Source organism: Vicugna pacos, chromosome 8, assembly GCF_048564905.1.
Source record: "Vicugna pacos chromosome 8, VicPac4, whole genome shotgun sequence".
In the NCBI taxonomy this organism is placed as follows: domain Eukaryota; kingdom Metazoa; phylum Chordata; class Mammalia; order Artiodactyla; family Camelidae; genus Vicugna; species Vicugna pacos.
In genome coordinates, this window is record NC_132994.1 from 69,777,619 (window position 1) to 69,798,109 (window position 20,491).

At 39.0% G+C, this 20,491-nt stretch overlaps 1 protein-coding gene across 8 annotated transcripts in view; it reads left to right on the plus strand.

Annotated features, from left to right (window-relative positions):
* ARID1B (AT-rich interaction domain 1B) overlaps window positions 1-20,491 on the plus strand; it is a 380,554-nt gene that overhangs the window by 175,173 nt on the left and 184,890 nt on the right. The gene's annotated exons all lie outside the window — the stretch shown is intronic.

The following is a 20,491-nucleotide window of genomic DNA, read 5'->3' on the forward strand; positions in this document are numbered from 1 at the left end:
TATCTTTATATAAAACATGTATATGTCTATATTTTAAAATGCACTGTGCATCCATACAATCATTAATATATGTTATTTTAAAAAATTCTTCAGTTTGGTATTATTTAATAGCTTTTCAGTAGATGAGGGTTGTAGCTTGCTTTATACACTCTCCCCCTCTTCACCATCCTCCCAGTACAATTATATCTCAACTTTTGATTAAGCTTGTATTACTCTTCTCATTATTTTATCTTTTAAGTATTGTTCATATTAAGATAAGTTGGGTACTATATTGTAACTACACTTCTTTTCTTGGGTAACTTTTCCTGGAGTTAAAATTTGCCTCATTTTTTCTCATGGTTTATTTTCTTTGAATAACCAGCTACGTGTTTCCACACCCTCCACTAGCCCAATAGAAACAGTTTTTCAAACTGTCAGACTTGACGGATACTTTTTTCCAACTTTTTTTTTTCTCTTAAGAGACATACTTTGCGGATTTCCAGTCTCTTGCCCCAGTTTGGAGTGATTGTTACGTCTAGATGCATCCACGCTGTCTCCTGGGATATCCATTATTTTTTGACTCTTTCCTTCGCCTCTTGTATATGGATCTTCTGTTTCCTAAATCACTTATTTGATTGTGCACATCCTACAGTGGCTTCATGAGAAGTGTGCTTGGGAGCTACAATTTTCAGACTCCGTGTTTTTTAAGTTACCTTTACTACATCCTCACATTTAGATCGTTTGTTTGGCTAGGCTAGATGGAGTAAACTAGGATTGAAATCATTTTCTCTAAGAATTAAAAAAATAAATCCTTCTAACTTCTGATACTTGTGCCTTCAGACATTTCATGTCGCTGTTGAGAAGGTGGATGCTGCTTTGATGAGGGGCCCTTTCTTATCTGGGAGCTATTAGAGTCTTCACCCATGTTCTAAAATCATGTGTGTTTCTGTGGATCTTTTTTGTTCTTTATTATGCTGGGCACTAAGTTTATACTAGTCTTCATTTATGGGCAATTGTCTTATGGTATTTATTTGATAATTTCTTCCTCCTCCTTCATATGCTCTAATTCTAAAACTCGGTTGGATTTGGATACTGGATTGATCTTTTCTGTACTAGTTTTTCCGTGCCATTGTTGTTTTCTAAGAGAGAACTTTGGCTTTATCTTAACAACCTGTTTCCTGTTTTATTTTTCTTTTTGTAATTTTTATATCGAAGTGTTTATATTGTTCTTTTTTTATGGCATCCTTTGTTTTATGGATGCAGTATGTTTTTTCCTCTCTGAAACAGAATGCTATTTTTTTTAAAGTTTCTTCTATTCCTCGCACGGTTTCTTCTGAATTACTTGTTTTACTTTTTATAACCTCTCATGCCAGAGGCTTCGCTCAGAAGTGTTCATATGTCAGGGTGAAGCACTGAGTTGGTGATGGGAAGCTCTCTGTGTGAGCTGGCCTTGTGGATGGGCAGGGGTTTCTTCAGGACCATAGTGTTATCAGCCAACTTTCTCACTGAGGACTTCCTCAGGTTGATGTGTGAAAATCTTTTTCTCTGGAGTTCATGGTTAATTTTTCCCCAAGGAGGTACCTGTAGTCTTCTGCTTGGAGAGGTGGTGGGTGATGTTTAAGCCTGGCTGCTGACGTTCTGGAGCTAGATCAGGGAGAAGAGGGGTTAAAGTCTCAGTGTTCTTTCTTATTCTCATGATGGCATGTTACCTTTCCACAGGCTGTCCCCACCCTGTGAGCCCTGAGCATCTCTGGCTCCATGTCTGCAGAGAATCTCCCTTATGTGATGGTTTAGGGGTGGTGGTGGTCTAATGGTATGGTTCACAGACTTTCGATTAATTCCCTTGATTTTAGTCTGTTGATCCTCAGTTCTTGAGCTTTCCAGGTTATGCAGTTTGTTCCTTATTGATAACCTACTTCTTATGCCCCTCATTTAGGATTGGCCCCCTTCTCTCAAGAGTTGTTTTTTCTCTCATTCCTCTGTTTGCTTTTGCATCTGCATATATTGTTAGTAACATTGTCTCAGTGAACAAATCACCTCAAAACTTCACTTTATTAAAACATTTTATTTTCCCGTACTGTTTCTTTGGGTCAGGAGTTCAGGAAGAGTGAGGTTTTGACCAGGGATCTCTCACGTGGCTGCAGACCAGACGTTGGCTGGAGCTGGAGGAGGGCGGGAGAGCAGCCGCGGACTGGAGGGTCGGCTCTGCATTACGCGTCCGGGCCGGAGCTGGGAGACGGGCAGTGGGGCGTGGTCGCGCGGCCGCAGGGCGGCCTCGCTCCGGAAACGGGAGCAGGCCACGGGAGGTGGGCGCGCTGGCTTAATGATCACTGGAACCAGTTCTCTCTTCAGCTTTCCCTTGGGTCTTTCCAAATTTCTACTTAAATCTCTTCTCAAGATACAATTTTCAGTTGCCTATTTCTGCCCCATAGCGCTCTCCTTATTCTGCTCTTTTAAAGGCACCTGCGCATCACCGTGGAAGAAAGGGCATTCTGGATAAGTGAGAAATGCCCCGAGACTGTTATTTTCCAAATTGGAATTTGGATCTCCTTGCACCTATGTGGTGTCTACTGGCCTTTTAGGAATTTTCAAGGGTTGTATCTTAATGAGTCGATGTTACTGGAAAGTAAAGTGAGGAAAAGCAGCTTTCTCTGAATGCTTTGGAGAAAGTTCCGCCGCGTGAAGCAGTGGGCGGTGCAGGTGCGAGGTAGGAGTTGTGGGTGAAACTTCAACGCACATCTGGTCAGAAAACTTAGGTCAGCTAAACGGAGTGTATTTCAGAAAGAGACTCTTCTTTGCAAGTAAAGACTTTTATTTCCTAATAAAGACAGTGGATTATTGTTAAACACTGCTTTTTTTTTTAAGTACTTAGGGAAAGAAAGCTTCATTTTGAGATTCTTTCAGGCTGTGGCTCTTAAGAGCAGCCCGTAACATATTTTATTGACAGCAGTCCTTGAAGGAAAAAGAAACGAAGAGTAGTGAGACTGCTGTGTTGTGGTTCTGTAAAAAATTACTGAAATGATTTGGATTGTCCCTTTCTAAAATCAGTGTAATAATATCCCTTGCTTTGATAAACTTAATTGGCAAAATCTTTTTATTTAGTGTTTGTATCTAGAGTATAAAGAAAGGTTTTTCATTCAGAATAAATGTTCATGTTCAAAAGACAATACACGAATCTGGAAGAAGTAAATCTTTCAATTCGAATTGCAAGGCTGTCTGCTCATATTTAATTGACACATTTAAACATGGGTTGTAATGGATCATTTGCCATTTAACTGACATTAACGACCTCGGTTAACTCTAGTTTTTATTTTACATTGGTTGTTTATTTTTTGTTAATTTACTTTAGTATTCATCTTGCTATATACATTAAAAGTTTTTCTTTTTATAGATATAAACAGCATGTCTTGAATCTTCTTATTAAAACTTTTACACACATTGATTTTAATTGCAAATGCTTTTTATGTAGTCTGAAAACATGAACCATATTGATAATAAAAGTTAAACATCTGCACATTGTTGCAAAACTTAATTCTGCAAGACAATTCATACCTAAGTGTCATGATACTGTCCATGTCATCCTTAGAAGCTTGATTGTGCCCTGCCTTTCAGCTTAGACCAGCTTGCAGAAACTGATACACTCACTTAAGCAAAACAGAAACAGACCTTTACCACTTTTGATTTTGAGAGGAGATGTCCCATTGTACAAGATAATTTTCAGTACTAATAATTTTACTTCCTACTATTTTTCTGTCAATTTTCATCAACTTCTGCCAACTTGCCTTTATTTGGAAAGCTTTTGTCTTTGATTTGTCAAGATTCACACTAGTGAGGGAAGAGATCTAGGGAAGCTCTTTGGCTCTTCCTTTCAGAGTTATGTAATTTTCATTCGAATTACTCATCTACCTTCAGGCGTCATGGTTTCAGGGCTGGTTTTGTTAGCCACCTTGACCTTCCTCCCATTCCCTTAGCTAGGTAAGTCAACAACACCTGTGTAGGATGCTTTGCATTTCTAACCATTAGAGGGACACTTCCTCTCTCAAACAAACTCATAACTAATTTTTATTAAATACAGAATTTTATTTCTGCTCTAATTTCTGTTTAATAAAATTTTTTTAAGTTTCGAAAGTTTGGTTGGTCAATTATTTCTAAGCATTGTTCAGAGTATAAACCTCCTGCCAACTAACATCATCAACAAACGAGTTAACCAGGACTGGCTATTAGGCTCTTAGGTTTGAATTTGGCTCTGCCACTCACTTGTGCAAATTGTTTAATTTCTCTGTGCTTCAGTTTCCTTGCCTGTCAAATGGGACAATAGTACCTGTATCTTTGCTTAAGACTAACATGTAATGTGCTTAGAACACTGCGTGGCACATAGCAGTTACTCAGTAATTAACTAGCTGTTGCTATTACTATTATTACTATTAAAGACCCTTAGATCCCTTAACACGGACTACATTCAACTTTTTTTTTAAGCCAGTGCTGTCAGTTTTGAAGGAAACAACTCTTAGCATAACGATAAGAGTTTATAACTGTAAAATGATTGAACAAGATTAAAACACAAACCGGCTACTCATTGTAAGTAATTTGCAAAACACTAGAAAATATAAAAGGGAGGTAGATACTTGGCTTTCTTCCATTCCAGGGAGATAGTTAATTACTATAGCTAATATTTTTTTATCTATTTCCTCTTGTCCACTCTAAGAAAATCTGATAACTGGAAAATTTGGATTTGTGGAGCATGGTTTTGGGCTGAAGGTGAAAGGATTATTGCCCAAGGATTTAGATGTAGATGTAAAGACTGGGGGCTTGGAGAGTGGGAAAGGACCTTAAGGAAATAAAATAAAAAACTAACCAACAGTGTGTTAAATAATGTAAAATGTGCCAAAGACTTAATTTGCATGTCCCTAATTTGTGCAGGACTGCAAAAGAGTGCTTCTGTTGCATTAGGTGAGCAACTCCCATTCTGTACTACCTTCATCTGTTCACATACAGCACCTGTGATGTGCACGCTGGTTTTGCTTCACACTCTATCTTGAGGCTCCAAGGCAGACAGCAGTAAGAGGGAGGGGAAGGCAGGCAAAAGCACCATGGAGTGTTTCATGGTTGTCTCCTGGCCACCCATTCCTTAGTTTAACGAGTTTAGCCAGAAAGTGAATGGTTGCAGTAGCAAGTAGTCAGGGGCGGCTGGAGGAGTTCGCCCCCCCCCCCGTCATTCTATTTCATGTGTGTCTGAATGCATTTGCAAGTTTGATGGCTTGTCAGTGACTGCATCCAACGTAACTGGTTTGTCTTTGTTTCAGTGGAATGCCTAAGCATGCTTTAGTCATTTTTAACACAGTTCAGCATCTTGAATGATCTGATAGGGAAGGAGATCAATACTTTACTGCTTTATTCCTGTGCATCTGGAGCTGGTATTATCCTTGACTGACCAGCTCCAGAACCATAACCTCTGACCACCACCTTAGAGAACAGCAGGCAATGTTAGTGATTGGTAGACACTTGAGTTCTTACAGTCAGAGAAGTGTGTCACAAAAGTAGGAGAGGTTTCTTTTCTTTTCTTTTCTTTTCTTTTCTTTTCTTTTCTTTTCTTTTCTTTTCTTTTCTTTTCTTTTCTTTTCTTTTCTTTTCTTTTCTTTTCTTTTCCTTTTTTTTCTTCTTTCCCTCCTCCCCTCCTTCCTTCCTCCCTTCTTTCTCTCCCTTCTCTCTCACTTCCTTCCTTTGTTTTTGTTTTTTCCCCCCTCCTCCAATGTGTATTCTGCTCCTGTAGTTTGGATTCATGGCCACATAAGGGCCACGTTGTCACGGGGGAATCATACCTCTGTTGGCTTTTTTTGGTTCTTTCAGCTCTTTCTTCCTGCTGTTATGACATGGAGAACACTAGATTGTTGCGATTTATCCTAATTTATTCAGCTCCCTTTTGGATTTAGCTTCTTGGCCACTGTTGATTGTATTTTACTGTCATTATTCTTGGTTCATTCCCCCCTACCCCCCTTACCTGTCTATCCCATTTGCTTTGCAGAACCCCTCCAAGTCAGGTCAGCCATGCTGTTTCTCTGCTTCCACATGTCTTTTTACCACTGCTGGGGGTAAAATTAGACGATTACGGCCATTGGTGGTCCTGCTGTAGAGGATCATTCTGTATTCTGGAGGTCATGGTGAAGTGAAGGTTATGTCTTTTTATGGTTATGAAGATTCCAATCAAAAAATAATAATGTACTTTGACAGTCACAAGATAATGAATGTTAATCTTCAGTGACTGCAAGTTGTGGGAAGCTGTCATAGCTGTACTGCCCAAAGCCAGTGTGTAAATGGAAGACATTCTAACGTTTCACTCATAGTGGATTGTCATTTAGTAAGGACTCTTGGGTCACACACATTTGGGTTTTTATTCCAGTTGGCCCATGTGATAGCTGTGTGACTACGGCCAGTTTACTCAACATCTCCCAGCCTCCTTTTCCTCATCTGTAAGTGGAGATGGTAGCCCCCAGCACAGGGCTGCTCCAAGGAGTGGGCAAGGTGACGTTGCCATTCACGTGTCAGTGTGCACACTGAGCAGACGCTTAGTCAAGGGAGGCGTGGTCATGGCTGTAGGAGTAGTCGTATTTCTTGTTATTTCACATATGTTGAGACCCTGCTCTGTTGCTGCCACATTGGGTAGTGATCTAATACTTAATCAGAGACATCTAAGCTTGTAGTTTATCCCTTTGGTATAATCCTTGCCAGTGAATTTGATTTTTAACTTTACAGTGAGTAATGTAAAATTTCTTACACAAAAGGTATTTTTTTAACTTTGATCCAGTGAGCACTTAAGGAGCATATGCTGTCTTGCCAGGCACTTGGCTGACCATTCTGAGAGTACAAACATGAACAGGATGTGACCTTGGTCCTTGGAGAACTTGAGTCTAGTGAACTGTAGAGGTGGTGATCTGGATAGGGAGCCAAGGCGAGTTTCCTTAACTTTTTGTTTTATTTTATGTTTTGCTCTATTGCTCGTACTAACTGTAATTAGGTATCATAAATGACTTTTCATGGCTAATCATATTTCACAGCCAAGATGATTAATGATTATAACATAAGAGTAACAACAAGTAACATTGATTGAGCATTTCCTTATGAACCAGGCCTTTTTTAAGCATTCTGCATGTATTAACTCATTTAACTTTATCAACATTCCTCTGAGGACTGTTATTAGTCCTGTTTTATCTTCAGGCTCTGGAGAGCAGTAGCTTGTCCATGACTGCATAGCAGGGTCAGAATTTGAACCCTGGCAGTGTAGCCTCCTGGAACCTACTGTGCTGGCATGTAGTGATGTTCATTAGAAAATGAGGGTCCATCTGTATGTTAATGGTATTGTACCAATTTAGAATTACGGAAATGTTAGGAGGAAGATCATTTTTATATCTTTCTTCTATCCGTCTTGAATTTCAAAAATTTGAAGGACATTTTCATGAATACAGCATCAGGATAATTGACTTTTAGTTTAATCAGGAATAATTGGAACTTAATGTTTTCATAAACATAAAAAGTAATTATTCTAAATGTACTGACCCCCTTTCCCCCAAACATTTTTGGTACTTCAAAAGTTCTGCTTGAAATTAGATAGTCTCTGTAAGTGGCTCTTTATTTTCACCTTAATTTGCTCCTCATGGATATGTTCAAGTATAAATTTTTTAATTCTTAATATTCAAATTATCAGAGATGTGTAACAGAGTTGTAATCCTAGTTTAATAACAAAACAGTATTTAAAAAACAGTCAACAATTATGATAACTCACAGAGAAAAAAAATGTGACAATGAGTGTGTATATGTCCATGAATGACTGAAAAATTGTGCTGAACACTGGAATTTGACACAACATTGTAAAATGATTATAAATCAATAAAAAATGTTGAAGAAAAAAAACAGTCAACAAAGTTACAAAGGTGTATCCCTTATTATGAACAGTAAGCTAAATGTAGTTGGTTAATTTTAATTTTCTTTCCATAATAGAAATACTTCATGTGTAGTCGGTAGTGTGTATACTACATATGTGTAATAATGCTGTAACATATGGTAATAACTATACATAATGATATGTAAATGTAAATTGCACTAAGCTTATATTTTAGCTTTTGGGTTTCTGATTTTCTGCTGCAAATAGTTACAGACGTAGACACAAATGTGATTCTGTGTGCTTGTGTAGACCTTCACTTGGGAAGGCCATTTGGTACAGTGGCAGCTCATTTCTCAGTTTACAGGTTTGAGGAGAAAAAAAAATCTGGCAAAACAAAATGTTATATATTAACGTTTCATCATGTTTTAAATGCCCTTCTAACTTGATCATAGTCATAGAAAATCATAATCATAATAAAAAATGAAAAGCCAATTACTGTTGTTCTAGTTTCATAGCCATTGAGTATAGAATATGGTTAGATTGTTTGCATTGATCCTCCAGCTTTGTTCTGAATATGTTTTCCGTTTCAGTGTGCCTGTTTGTGAGATCTCTGTTTGTTTTCCTTATCAGAAAATGAGCCCAGTGAACAGAAGGACAGAAGGCCAGGACCAGGGCCTTGCCTTCTGGAGCAGGAGGTTTTCAGCATGGGCTCCCATCTGTTGGGCCTGTTCGCTGATAAAACTTGCAGCAGCTGTCTTGGCTCCCCAGACATAGCCTGTTTCTGCTTAAATACTGGCCCTTGGAGAGTTGGCTTAGCTGTAGAGAAGTCCCATCAGGCTTCTAGGCACACAATGGTGCAGTGGCACAAAGGTTAGCAACCCGGTATGGGACTTGCCACCAGCAACAGAAAGGATTGTGGAGAGCAGCAACTCAGTGTTGTTCTTCTGGTGGCCAAGTGTATGTTCTGATTTAAAAATAGCTAAGCATGATTAAGAAAATAGTATTCAGTGAATTAAAAGACACACTTTATTAATAGGTCTGAAATTCAAATGCCTCCTGTAAAGGGCTGAGATTTACTCAATTCTAATTATATTCTAATTGTAACAAGGGATAGGGGAAATTTCTTTTTACTCAGGTTTTTAGCAGAAGTATTCTGTTAGACACACAGTGTATTGATACTGGCATACAAACATTTCCTGTTTTGTGAGATGCTTGAGTTACTTCATTTTATATTAGTTTGTAGATATGGTGCTTGGATATAAATTATTTTAGACTGTTATGGTCTTAATATTATATTTCAGAAAATTCTCTAAAGTGTTGATTCTTCTAGGTGGCCCTCATGAAATTATACACCTAATGACATTCCCAAGGCTGCTTTGGTACAGCTATTCGAACTTTTAAAAATTGCTGAGTGAGGTAGAAATAATATTTATCCTGTTGACAAGCATAGATTGGAACCATTGCTGTTTCATAAAGGCTAGAAACAAAAAGATTTTTTTGAACATTCTTTTGACTTGTGATGATTAACTTTTGAATTTCTGTTGATAAATATATGGATAATACATTCTAAAATTTTAAAAAATCAAATGTAGATTTCAGAAGTTGTGTCTTTGTAAAATATTTCCTGTGCCAAGTGTTTACTGGATAGCTAATATTATTATTGAATGACACTTGTTCATATTATAAAGTCAGTATTTATTGAAGGTCCCAGACTGACAAAAGGCCGCTGTACTATGATAACAAGGGTTATGTAGGAGTGTAAAATTTGGTGTATAGAAACTGAGATACGTATTTTCACTTTTGGAAAATTTTTGTTGATGGATTTCTGTATTGGCTTTTTCCAAAAGTACTAGTTGAGAATATTTGACACAGTGACAGTGGAAGTAGTAACTTAATATAATTTTTTTTTCCTTCATGAGTTATTTGACTTAAGGGAATTGTCTGGCTCATTCGTTTAAAGTGATTTTAATACCGGAACTCTGCCCATCAGGTATGTTGGTCCACGTTCTCTTTTAATAACAGATCTGACTTACACGTAGGTGATAGGTGCTCTCAGTGCAGAATACTCCAGTGGGTTTTATACCTTAAACATGTGATAAAATAGCAGTTTTGACTCCAGAGAATGCCATTTGATTGTTTACAGATCTGCAGAGGAGTTTGAGATACGTTTATTGATTTACTCCCTCCAGAGGAGGAAATGATATTTAAACAAACACAGAAACAAAATATATATTCACAAAATGCTTTTCCCAAGTAAAAACTCACTTCTCATACTTGGATAATCAGAAGCAGCTTTTGATGTTGTCATCCTTTTAATTTTTTAAAACTGATTGAGTAAGGGCAGCAACATGCCTATTATTTTTAACAACCATAATTGTTAGCTGTGTGACGTCACCTTATGTGCTCTGTCTCTCATCCTCAGACCAGTCCCTCAAACTTCAGTGAGGTTTAGTAACCTGCCCAAGGCTGTGCAGCTGTTAAGAGACAGAAGACGGCTTCCAGAATTTGTTCTCCACCATATCCTCTTGTTACAACAAGACATTGCCTCCCTCTCCTCTCTGGGCCCTGGATTTCTCCATCCCTGTCTCTGTCTCTCCTGGGGGAGGTTCTTTATCCTGAGCACTGAGCCCCCAATGCCCAGACATGTGGGTGACAGAGAAGCCAGGGCTCCTGGACTTCAGTGTGTCCTCCCTGGGATGCCTCTCTGTTGTGCAGGAGTGTGAGCAGGAGGTCCCTGAGCTTCTCAGTTGAGTCCCTCTTCAAAGAGAACCCAAGAAGGACCAGAGCAGGTGACTGGGCCCTGTTCTCATGGGCCTGGGGCTTCCAGGTGCTCCTGTTGTCTCATGAGGCAGTAGGCAGCCACAGTGTCTCCCAGGATGGGCTGAGATGATCTAGAAACAAGTCTTTGAAAAATTGATTTCATTTTCATCTCTCCCTTAATGTATTCTGACCACAAAGAATTCTGGTTGCATCTAAGGTACAAAAAGGGCCAAGAAAAAGGAAGAGACAGTAAATAGCTACCCTGTACTTCATTTTATAGCTGGATTTAGAAACCAGCTGATTAGATGCTTTATGGACAGAGATTATCCTAAATGAACAGAAGAGTTTTGGTAACTCTTCATACAAGCTGCATGACAAAGATTAAGTATTTGTTGGTAAGTAATATGTGGCCCTGTAGTGTGTGTGTCTGCTTTGTGCCCAGCCCAGGGCACTGTACTGTGAATTGAACAACTTGAGACTAGGCCCTCAGATCTGCCCCTTACAACCTTTCTGAGCCTCAGTTTTCATTTATGTGGCTAGTGTGTAGTTCTTGTGAAGATGTGCTCAGTGACAGAGCGCTAGAGGATTAAATTATAGCTAATGCTGTACTAGCTACCATTAAGCTGTCACCAGATTAGTTGGACAACCTGCCTGCAGCCTAGTAGTGTATTATTGTGTCATTGATGTGGAAGTAGGGTTGTCAAATAAAATACAGGACAAATTTGATTTTCAGACAATAATAAGTATTTTTTTAGTACAAGTAGGTCCCATGTATTACATGGGACACATTACACAGAACATACTACTAAGCCTGGCGACCCCATACGGAAGAAGAATTAACTTACGCAATGAGAAGAGGCCTTCCTTCCGTGAGATAAGCTGCTGAAAACCCCAGGACTCCACAGCAGCTGGAATTCTGAACTTTCAGCTCCCCGGAATCTTTACGCTCTTCAAAAGTCAGGGCTAAATCCTTTAACCCTGCATCAGACTCAAATACTATGTGAATAATAGGAATATCTTTTCCCCACAAAATACATAATTTTCCTTAATTTCATCCAGAAGCTTGGATAACGAAGGGTAGTCTAACCACAGTCTGGCCACTATTACTGTTCTCTGCAAGTGATGCAAAACCCGAAGGAACATCGCAGGGCTGAACTCCAAGCCGGGGGCGGAGTTCTTTTCCTGCAGTGAAGAGTGTCTCAAACCAGAAGGGGCTGAGTGTCCTAAGATTTTCCCAGAGCCACAGAAACAGTATCTTACAAACGCATCACCAGCAAGCCACCACCCTCATGGTACCTGGGTGAGGACAGGACGGTGAAATGAAAGAGTGCCTCATGAGCCCCAGGAGCCGGCGCCCAGCCCTCTCTGTGAGAGCTGGACTTAGTCTCTTGTTTCTCCGGCCCTCATTTTGTTCACAACAAAGTGGTGATATTATCTGCCCTCAAAGAGTTGTTTTGGGAATCAAAGTCAATGATCAATCAAAATAATATATTGGAAGTGTTTTTATAAATTGTGGTGAATTTTAGAGATAGAGGGTATTAAGGCTGTGAATATTACTATTATGTTTCATCTTGTTTTTTGGAAAGTTTTATCCAGGGTTTCAGTTTTAGCAACTGAATTTTAAGCCTTATTAATGCTTCATATTGAATTAGATTTTTCTTGCATAATTGTTAATAAATTTTGTGAATTGGAATTGTGGCTTCACAATGGCCTCCTGATTTATGTGGTTTTTTTTTTAAATCCACACTTTTGTTTGAAGTGGCCATGTTAGTATATCATCCTGATAATTTATTATACTGACTTAAAAAACAGTGAAAAAACAACATGATGCTGGGAGCAGAAAGAGATGTGTCATTAACAGAGAGAGAGCATGCAGCCTGGTAAAGCTGGCCCCACAGACATGGTCAATAGCATTACTTAAGACAGATAAATGTTCAGTAATCTCAGTCTCCAGGGCATTATTTTTGAAGCTGTTATTTTCACAAGCACATGTGAATTGATGTAGTCTGTGGGAAACACCAAAATAGGTGTAAAATTGATGCTCTTAAAAGTTGTGATTTATTATGCACATCACACTAGTCATTTACATAAATGACTTTTCCCGTTTTGACAAAATTTAGGGGTTAAACTTAAGGTACACCTCAAAACCATAGAGGTTTATGTTTTTATTGCCGTTTCCTCTCATGTTCTGTGTAAGAACTCTACGACCTGGGTTACATCACTTAATCTATTCCCTATTCTGTGTCTGTCTAGGTGTTGTAACTATACATTTGGCATGTCTTTTACTTTAGTGTAAGATGCAGTTCTTTATCATGGTCACTATTCTTACCTTTGACTAGCATTTTATAGGTTTCAGAATGTTTTGCCTTATTATCTTATTAAATATTTACAATTACCAAGAGGTAAATAAATACGGCAGGCATTTTTAGCCTTATTCTGTTTAAGAGGTAACAGATGTAGAAAACTTTTTACTACAGAGTTCAAATGGCAAGTGGTAGAGCTGAGATTAAGTGCATATATTCTAATTTCTTTATTCCTGTTATTTCCAGTGTACCTCACTACTCTCACATGACCCTTCCCCTCACTGTTTTTGGAATTTTACATTTAAGTTTACATGAACATAAAGGAACGCATTTTAATAACTAAAGATTCTCTTATTGAAAATTGATATGAAGTTATTTCATTCTGAATGTATTATTTCTGAAAGATTTACAAGACTGAAATTTTACAAAATAAACTATAAGCCTAAAGACATCATTATCCCAGGAAACCATTTATATGAAAATGTGAATACTGGCAAAGTCGTCATAAATTTTAGTGTAATGAGTTTGAGTAAATTCATGTGGGAAAACATTTATTTGATTATTTTATTTTAGCAGAGGGGGAGGTAAATTAGGTTTATTTATTTTTGGAGGAGGTACCGGGTATTGAAGCCAGGACCTTGTGCATGCTAAGCATGTGCTCTGCCACTTGAGCTATACCCTCCCCCCCCATATGGGAAAGCATTTTGGGGTATATTCCTTACCTTCTTCAGTCTAGAATGCGTAAAGCAACGATGTCATCATGGAGATTGTCACTTTGGTAATCCTGTTGGTCACAGTACATAGACAGTATGGATTATAGGTCCAGCGTAGTGTGGTAATTCTTACAACCGTGCTTCAGGATGTGGACAGAAAGCAGCTCTGAATGTGCTGGTGATGTGAACACCCAGTTTACCTGGCTCTAGCTTTCTGACTTCCTCTCCCAGCTTCCTTCTCTTTTGGAAGAAGTTGAGAAAAGTTCGAAGAGGTTGAGGAGTAAGGACTGATAGGGGTGCAGAGCTGTCCACCCCCACAGTCAGTACTTACAGCCGGTTTCCCTCATCCTGAGGATGCTGTTTGCTTTCTCATTCCCAGGGGTTGAGTCAGGAAGCACGGTAGAAGCAACACTGCCCTTGAAAGTTTGGTCTCTTTAACAGTTAATAAGGTAAAACATTACCCACTGCATTTTCTCTGGTCTTCTGTTCTGGGGTATTTTATTGGTTAACTCCAAGCCGCATTTAGCCTGCCTGATAAAGAGGAATCCTCCAGCTCTGGTCGTATGTGGCTCTTCAGGAAAGATTGCTGTGCACTCAGCAGGCTTGAGTGCTGTGAGAATATGCTCCACGTCATACAGCAGAGCTGCTGAAAGGAATTTGGGGTGGGAGAAGGAAAAAATGTTTGTGTTCTGTCGTCAGTGATGCTCTCAGCCTCGTGTGGCATGTCCATAACGTTCCTGGGCCTATAACTTCCAACCCGTGAGGGCACGGAGACTTTCTGTGCAAAGGCCCCAGAGTCGTGTGGAGTGCAGTTGCGTGGAGACCGGATGCACAGTGAGCTCTGTGTTTACAGGTACTGTGCTGTTCAAGTGTAGGAAGCGGCTATAATGATCAGTACATTAGGGTTGTGTTCAGGGGCTTCTTTTTATCCATTTGTCCTTGGGATATGTAATCTGTGGTCATGCAACCAGTTGTGTGACATTGAAGCGGATTCTTGATTTCTCTAGGTTATAATTTCCTCATCTTTAAAGGCAGCCATACCCATCTACTCAGGCTTTTGTAAGTGTCAGAGGAGCCCGTGTCTGAGCCTGACAGCTGAGAGCCCAGAAGAGTTTCGTTACAGACCTTCTTGTCACTGTCACCGTCATCGCCGTTGTCTCCATCACAAATACTGCAAGGTCCGCTCCCTCGTGGGGGTTCAGAAACTGTAATTCCTGCCTTTTGTTCCTGCCATTGCTGTCACGCGCAGTTGCTGGGACAGGAACAGGCGCCAGGATACTTGGTAGTGGTGTCCAGTGCTGGGTGCCATGTCGTTTGGGGTGTGAGCGTACAGGTACCCCTGAGCCACACAGAGGCCAGTCTTTCCAGCAGACGTTTAAGACCTGCTTTTCTGGGTGGCACTAGGAACACAGTCATGCAAAGGCCAGCACAGTTGCTGCTCTCAGAGAGCCTGTGTTCCAGTGGAAGAAGGTGATCAGTAAGTAAATAGATGTACAGAAGATGGCAGAGAGTGGTGACTGCTGTGTGTAGAATTAGTTATGACCATGTGGGAGTGAGTGAGCAGGTGGCTAATTTATGTTGTATGATCAGGGGAGACCTCTCAGAGGAAATAAACCTCTAAGCTAAAAATCCAAAGGACAAGGAGCTAGCTACGCAAAGATCCGAAGTGACAGCATTCCAGAAAGAGGGGTAAGTAGCTAAGGAAAGGGCCGTGACACTGGACTGGATGGGACGTCACTGAAGATAGATCGCAGGGGACTGGAGAGAGAGGCGGGGCCAGAATCTTGTTCTTTAACTGGTTCTTATAGAAAGAGTCAAGGTTTGAGAGTCTGTCTCTGTGTTGTGTTTCTGAATAGGACTCCCGGAAAATCACTGGGAACCAGAGTTTTGGGCTGCTTTGCCGCCTACTTTTTCTTAGTTATCAAATGAAGATAATGTTTCCTATTTATTTGTAGTGGGGATATGAGTATGTTAATGTACATGAAAAATATCCTATATACTGTGAACCAAATACATACTGAAAATGTAATGTAGCATCATGCTTGAGAGTAATAAATAATTTTAGGGTTTTTTTCCCCTAATTTTGCTTCTGCATATAATGATTTGCTTGGTATTTAGCACTCTCTGTGAATATGTAATGATAGTCTTAAGTTTTCCCACCAATGTAAACATACTTTTTGGGGGTGGGTGATTGCTCCAGTAATTATGATGGGTTTACACTCTTTTCTAAACACCTGTATTTTTAATAAGGCATGCCCAAGTTAGGAATGAGTGTTGTGGCACCATTCCATAGCATTTTAAATAATGAAGAACATATTTTTTTTTAGCTCTCTTTTATTGTCTTTCAGAACTTAATATACATTTAAATTCTAAGAGTATTTTCTTAATGCTATACAATAAGGAAACAGAGGGTAGAGGGTTAGAAACTTGGCTGAGCACCTACTGTATTCTAGGTTCTTTTTAAAAAGATCTTCTTGCAGCAAACCCAGCAAAGCAGGTTGAAGTTGTCTCCTTGTAAAGGTGAAGAAACTGCTGCTCAGAGGCCTGGTGCCCCGTTCCTACGTTTCATGGTAGCAGAGCCAGGATTAGAAATCAGAGTTCAGGGTCCCTCCCAGTCTACATGGATAAATAGTAGGTGCTCCAGGTTTCATGTGAACCATTTTGACTGGCTGCAGATGGCTATGGGGTTCTGGATTATTTTGAAATTGCTTATGCTTCTCTAGAAAGAATAGGTCTTTCTAGGGGAGAGTAGCCTAAGAGACTGTGAGAATGGGCTTCCTCATCATCCCTGTTTTAAGGTTTTGAAGGTCTAGGAAGAAGGTTATTGGAGTTTGTATTCTTGAGTGTTTAACAATTTAATAGTTGAGTATTAAAGCCAGAAAGCCTTGTTTGATTTATGCGGTATTATATCTAAACTATATTTGGGTTTTTATTTTGATTGAGCCCCCACCCCACCCCAAAGAAAAATACATGCAAATCCAAGGAAAGTGGAAATACTTGTATTTCTGGGTTTGTGAGCACTTAATGTGCAAGCTGTGGACAGGACACTTCCTCTGTCCTTGGCTAGTTGACTCCTCATTACTTTAGTGCCTCTATTCTAAGAAGATGGAACCTGCAGAAGGCAGTGAGGATTGAGGGAGGTGACACTGGCTCCTGGGGTTGCTCTTGAAGTCCTCCTGAGGGGAGAGAGGTCTTGATGCCATGGCAGCATACCTTACCAAGAAAGACCTGTCTCCTCCAGCGTTTGAGGATAGGGAAGATGTCTCTAAGGATTTACGGGGTATTCACATGAACAAAAATATCCACAGAATTCCTGCCCTGCTGAGTATCAGCTGCGACAGTACCGCAGAAGTGTTAGCTTTTATTTAGTAACTAGAACTTAGAAAAGCTCCGTGTTAGTTTCCTGACTGCCAAGTCAGAGTGAGAAACAGATTCCATAATTGTGACACACTTAATACCTGGAGGCAGATGTTTAACTCTGAGAAGTTAAATGTGTAACTTTTTGAAATTTTAGTGTTTTATCTTCCTTTTGAAGCTGTCTAATTTTGAAAGATTCTTTAGCCAAAGGCATCTTTATGTTTATTCTTTCTACTTAAAAAAAATTTTTTTTTCAGAGACTTCTTTAACCTTATTCTAAAACCTCCTAATTTCTAGGAGGGCTAAAACATCCATATATTAAATTTCTTATACAAAATTGGCATTTTTTAATAAGCAAATCTGCTTTGCATTCATAGGAAGAGTACAGACATGCTCTATTAATCTGCTGTATTGCTGTCTACCCAGAAGCCCTTGCCCTTTCTTGAGATCTCATTCTTGGTACTTTTTATAGTTGTGTTAAAGTTGTCGTTTGGAAATACTTCGAAAAACATTGAACTCATTTGTTAGAATTGTGAAACAGTGACTGGAGTATTTAAAGTTGGTCTGCGTGAAAATGTTCACTTAATCTTTCATCTAGTCCATTTTTGTTGTGCACCTGCTGTAAGTAGCGAAACGAGAGTGATGAACAGGAAGCAGATCTGCCTACATGTTACTTTATGGTTTAGTGGATGAGAACAACTTGCATGTAAACTACAAATTGAGAAAATGTTGCATTAGAAATAAATATGGCATTACATAGAAGGTGTTAGTGTTTTATTAAATCAGGGAAGGCACATGAGTAAGCTAAGACCTGAAGGATAAGTAGCCAAGCATCAGAATGAGAAGAGGACTCTAGGCAGAGGGAAGAGCTGAGACCAGGTGTGTGGGAGCATGGGGTGATTGAGGAATTCCACGAAAAACTGTCTATTGGGGAGGGAAGATAGGATGCGAAGGCTGGGGAGATAAGCTAGGGCAGCCCTAATTAATCGTGGAAGTTAAGCCATGAACAACTTTCATGTAAACTAAAAATTGAGAAAATGTTTTGTATTTTGATTCAGAGAGCAATGGGAAACTATTGATAACAGATATTAGTTTGATCTGGGACCTGACTAGAATACACTTGAATTTGAGAAAGATCCTTCTGACTGCTGTGTGGAGCATGGATCAGAGGATCTGTCTTGGTAGAACATCTGTATATGGCCATCATGGCCTTGCAGGTCATGCAGTGTTGAGTTTCAGGGAGCATAATGTTAATGCCCTTTCCTCTGTTGTTAGTGCACAGCTCAGGTCACGTTACACTACAGCTCCAGAAAAGGTGTAGACATTCGAAATTAAGACTGTGGTGGTCTGGGTTTAGGCAGTGACCTTGGAGCTGAAGAAAAACAGTTAGAGTTCTTGAGGAAGAAGAACCCAGGTCTCAGAATAGACTGGCTGTCAAGGTGAAGGAGGGGCACAAGGTGAGGAGATACCGGGTTTTCGGACTTGGCTCATCTGAGTGAATAAGGGGGCACAGGAAACGGAGCACATCCATTTGTTGTTTCTTCCCCTTTTCACCTAGGAATTGACCGTCCTGCGGCATGAGGATAATGGCAGCTTCGCTAAGTAACCTTACAGCTTCTCCTGTGACTCTGCCTTTTATGTCTACATCCAACCAAGGGCTATTAGTCAGCATTAGGGCACATCCCATGATGGTTTTCACTGAAATGTGTCAAACCTGGAAAACTAAATATATATTTTTTTGTTTGTTTTAAAGAGCCTTAGCATTATATTGCTTTGCAAATTATATGTTTACTAAGTGTTAGTAAATGTAATCCTTTTACAGCTCCTAAAATATTAAGTGAAACCATTTTATTCCTCTTGTGAACATTAGAAACCTAAGTGATAAAATACTGTATTTTGCTTGACTTTATGAATTATAATTTCTTGACTTAAAGGCTCAAAGGAACACTGAGACCAAGTAAGGAGAGTAAACATTTATTTCATTTAACAGATTTTTTAAAAATTTTAAAACATGTTTATAACTTAAAAGTTAAAAATGGTTTATTTTATAAACTCACAGAAAAAATGACAGTTACCTTAAATTTAGAAATGTGTACAGAATAGTTGTAAAGTTGAATTTGGCTTTGCGCACCGAGCACCTTCGTATTGATGCTAGAATAATTCTATATTGAGTTAGGAGCAGTCTTTGAGGAAGTGTGCACTTTTGTACTTTTTGCTTACTAATTTTGTTCATGTTCAGCGATGGATACTAGAAACAGTCTGTTTCTTAGAATAGGAGAGAAACATCTATCGAATAGTAAATGTGTCCTTTCCTATTTTTCCTGTATATTTAGAAAATTCAGGGTCACTTTTGATACAAGATTCTTTTCACCAAAAATAGCAATTTGGAAAGTCTTAAATCACAAGGAAATCCACTTCACCAGTTCTCAGGAAGGATCAACAATTAGTTAACTTAAACTTTAACTAAAGATGAAATCCCGACACCCTACATTTTATGAGCAGATTAATTTAACATAATGTATTTTAAGTTCATAGAGTAACAAAATAATTTCAAATCTTTTAAATTGTTTTTTAAAACTGTGGCTTGCATTTCCACCTTTTCTCAATTCTCTCTCTTTGCTGTTTCCTAACTCCCAGATTTGAGCTCTCCGCTTGTTTTTTGTTGTTTTTTAACTCTATTACTTATGCCTTGGAATTAAGTGCTATAGCTACTCTGTTACTTAAGAGAGTTGCTTACTGAAGCTTCCCCACTCTGGTTCTCTGGTCTCCCCTCCCCTTTTCTTCTGTTCTCCCTTCTCTTGTGCCTGCCTACACTCCTGTCCCCCTAGTAAAAGATCCAAACAAAACAGAATCCTTTGCCATCAGTATTCTATGGCAAGTTCAGAGATATTTTGACTTACTGTTAAAGAAATTCATAGCACATATTAGTTCAAAAAAGGTTATTACCCCAGAGACCTGATTTAAAGATTATTTGGAACCATCTCTATGCTCTGTGATTAATACACAGCTCTACACCATCACTTCATTAAGGTTATGTCAGAAGCTCAGTGTACTGCAAGCCATTTTATTAAAACAAATGCTGGTGGAGACGGTAGCTCAGTGTAATGTGACTGAAGTGGAATATTGTCTAGTATTCTTTTCTTCACCCACATCTCACACATACCCTCAGCATTAAAGTTGCCATTCTGAACAGAAAAAAATATATTCGAAGGAATTATAACATAAGACCAAATTTATACTATTTTACAAAAATATTCCTACAGACTAGAGATATTATGTCATTGGAAAGGAGTACCAATTTCAGTTCTAATTAAGCAATCCTTTGGATGTGCCTAGGAGAACATTCTTAGTAACTAAGCTAGTTACTAAGTACAGTTTATTTATTTCAGTTATTAATTGTTAAACTTATTTAAGTTTTTCACATTGGAAAGATAGCAACAGGAAATGTGTATTCAGGATGAAAAATATTTTACTTTGTTCAAAATACTCAGAGCAGTTACAAT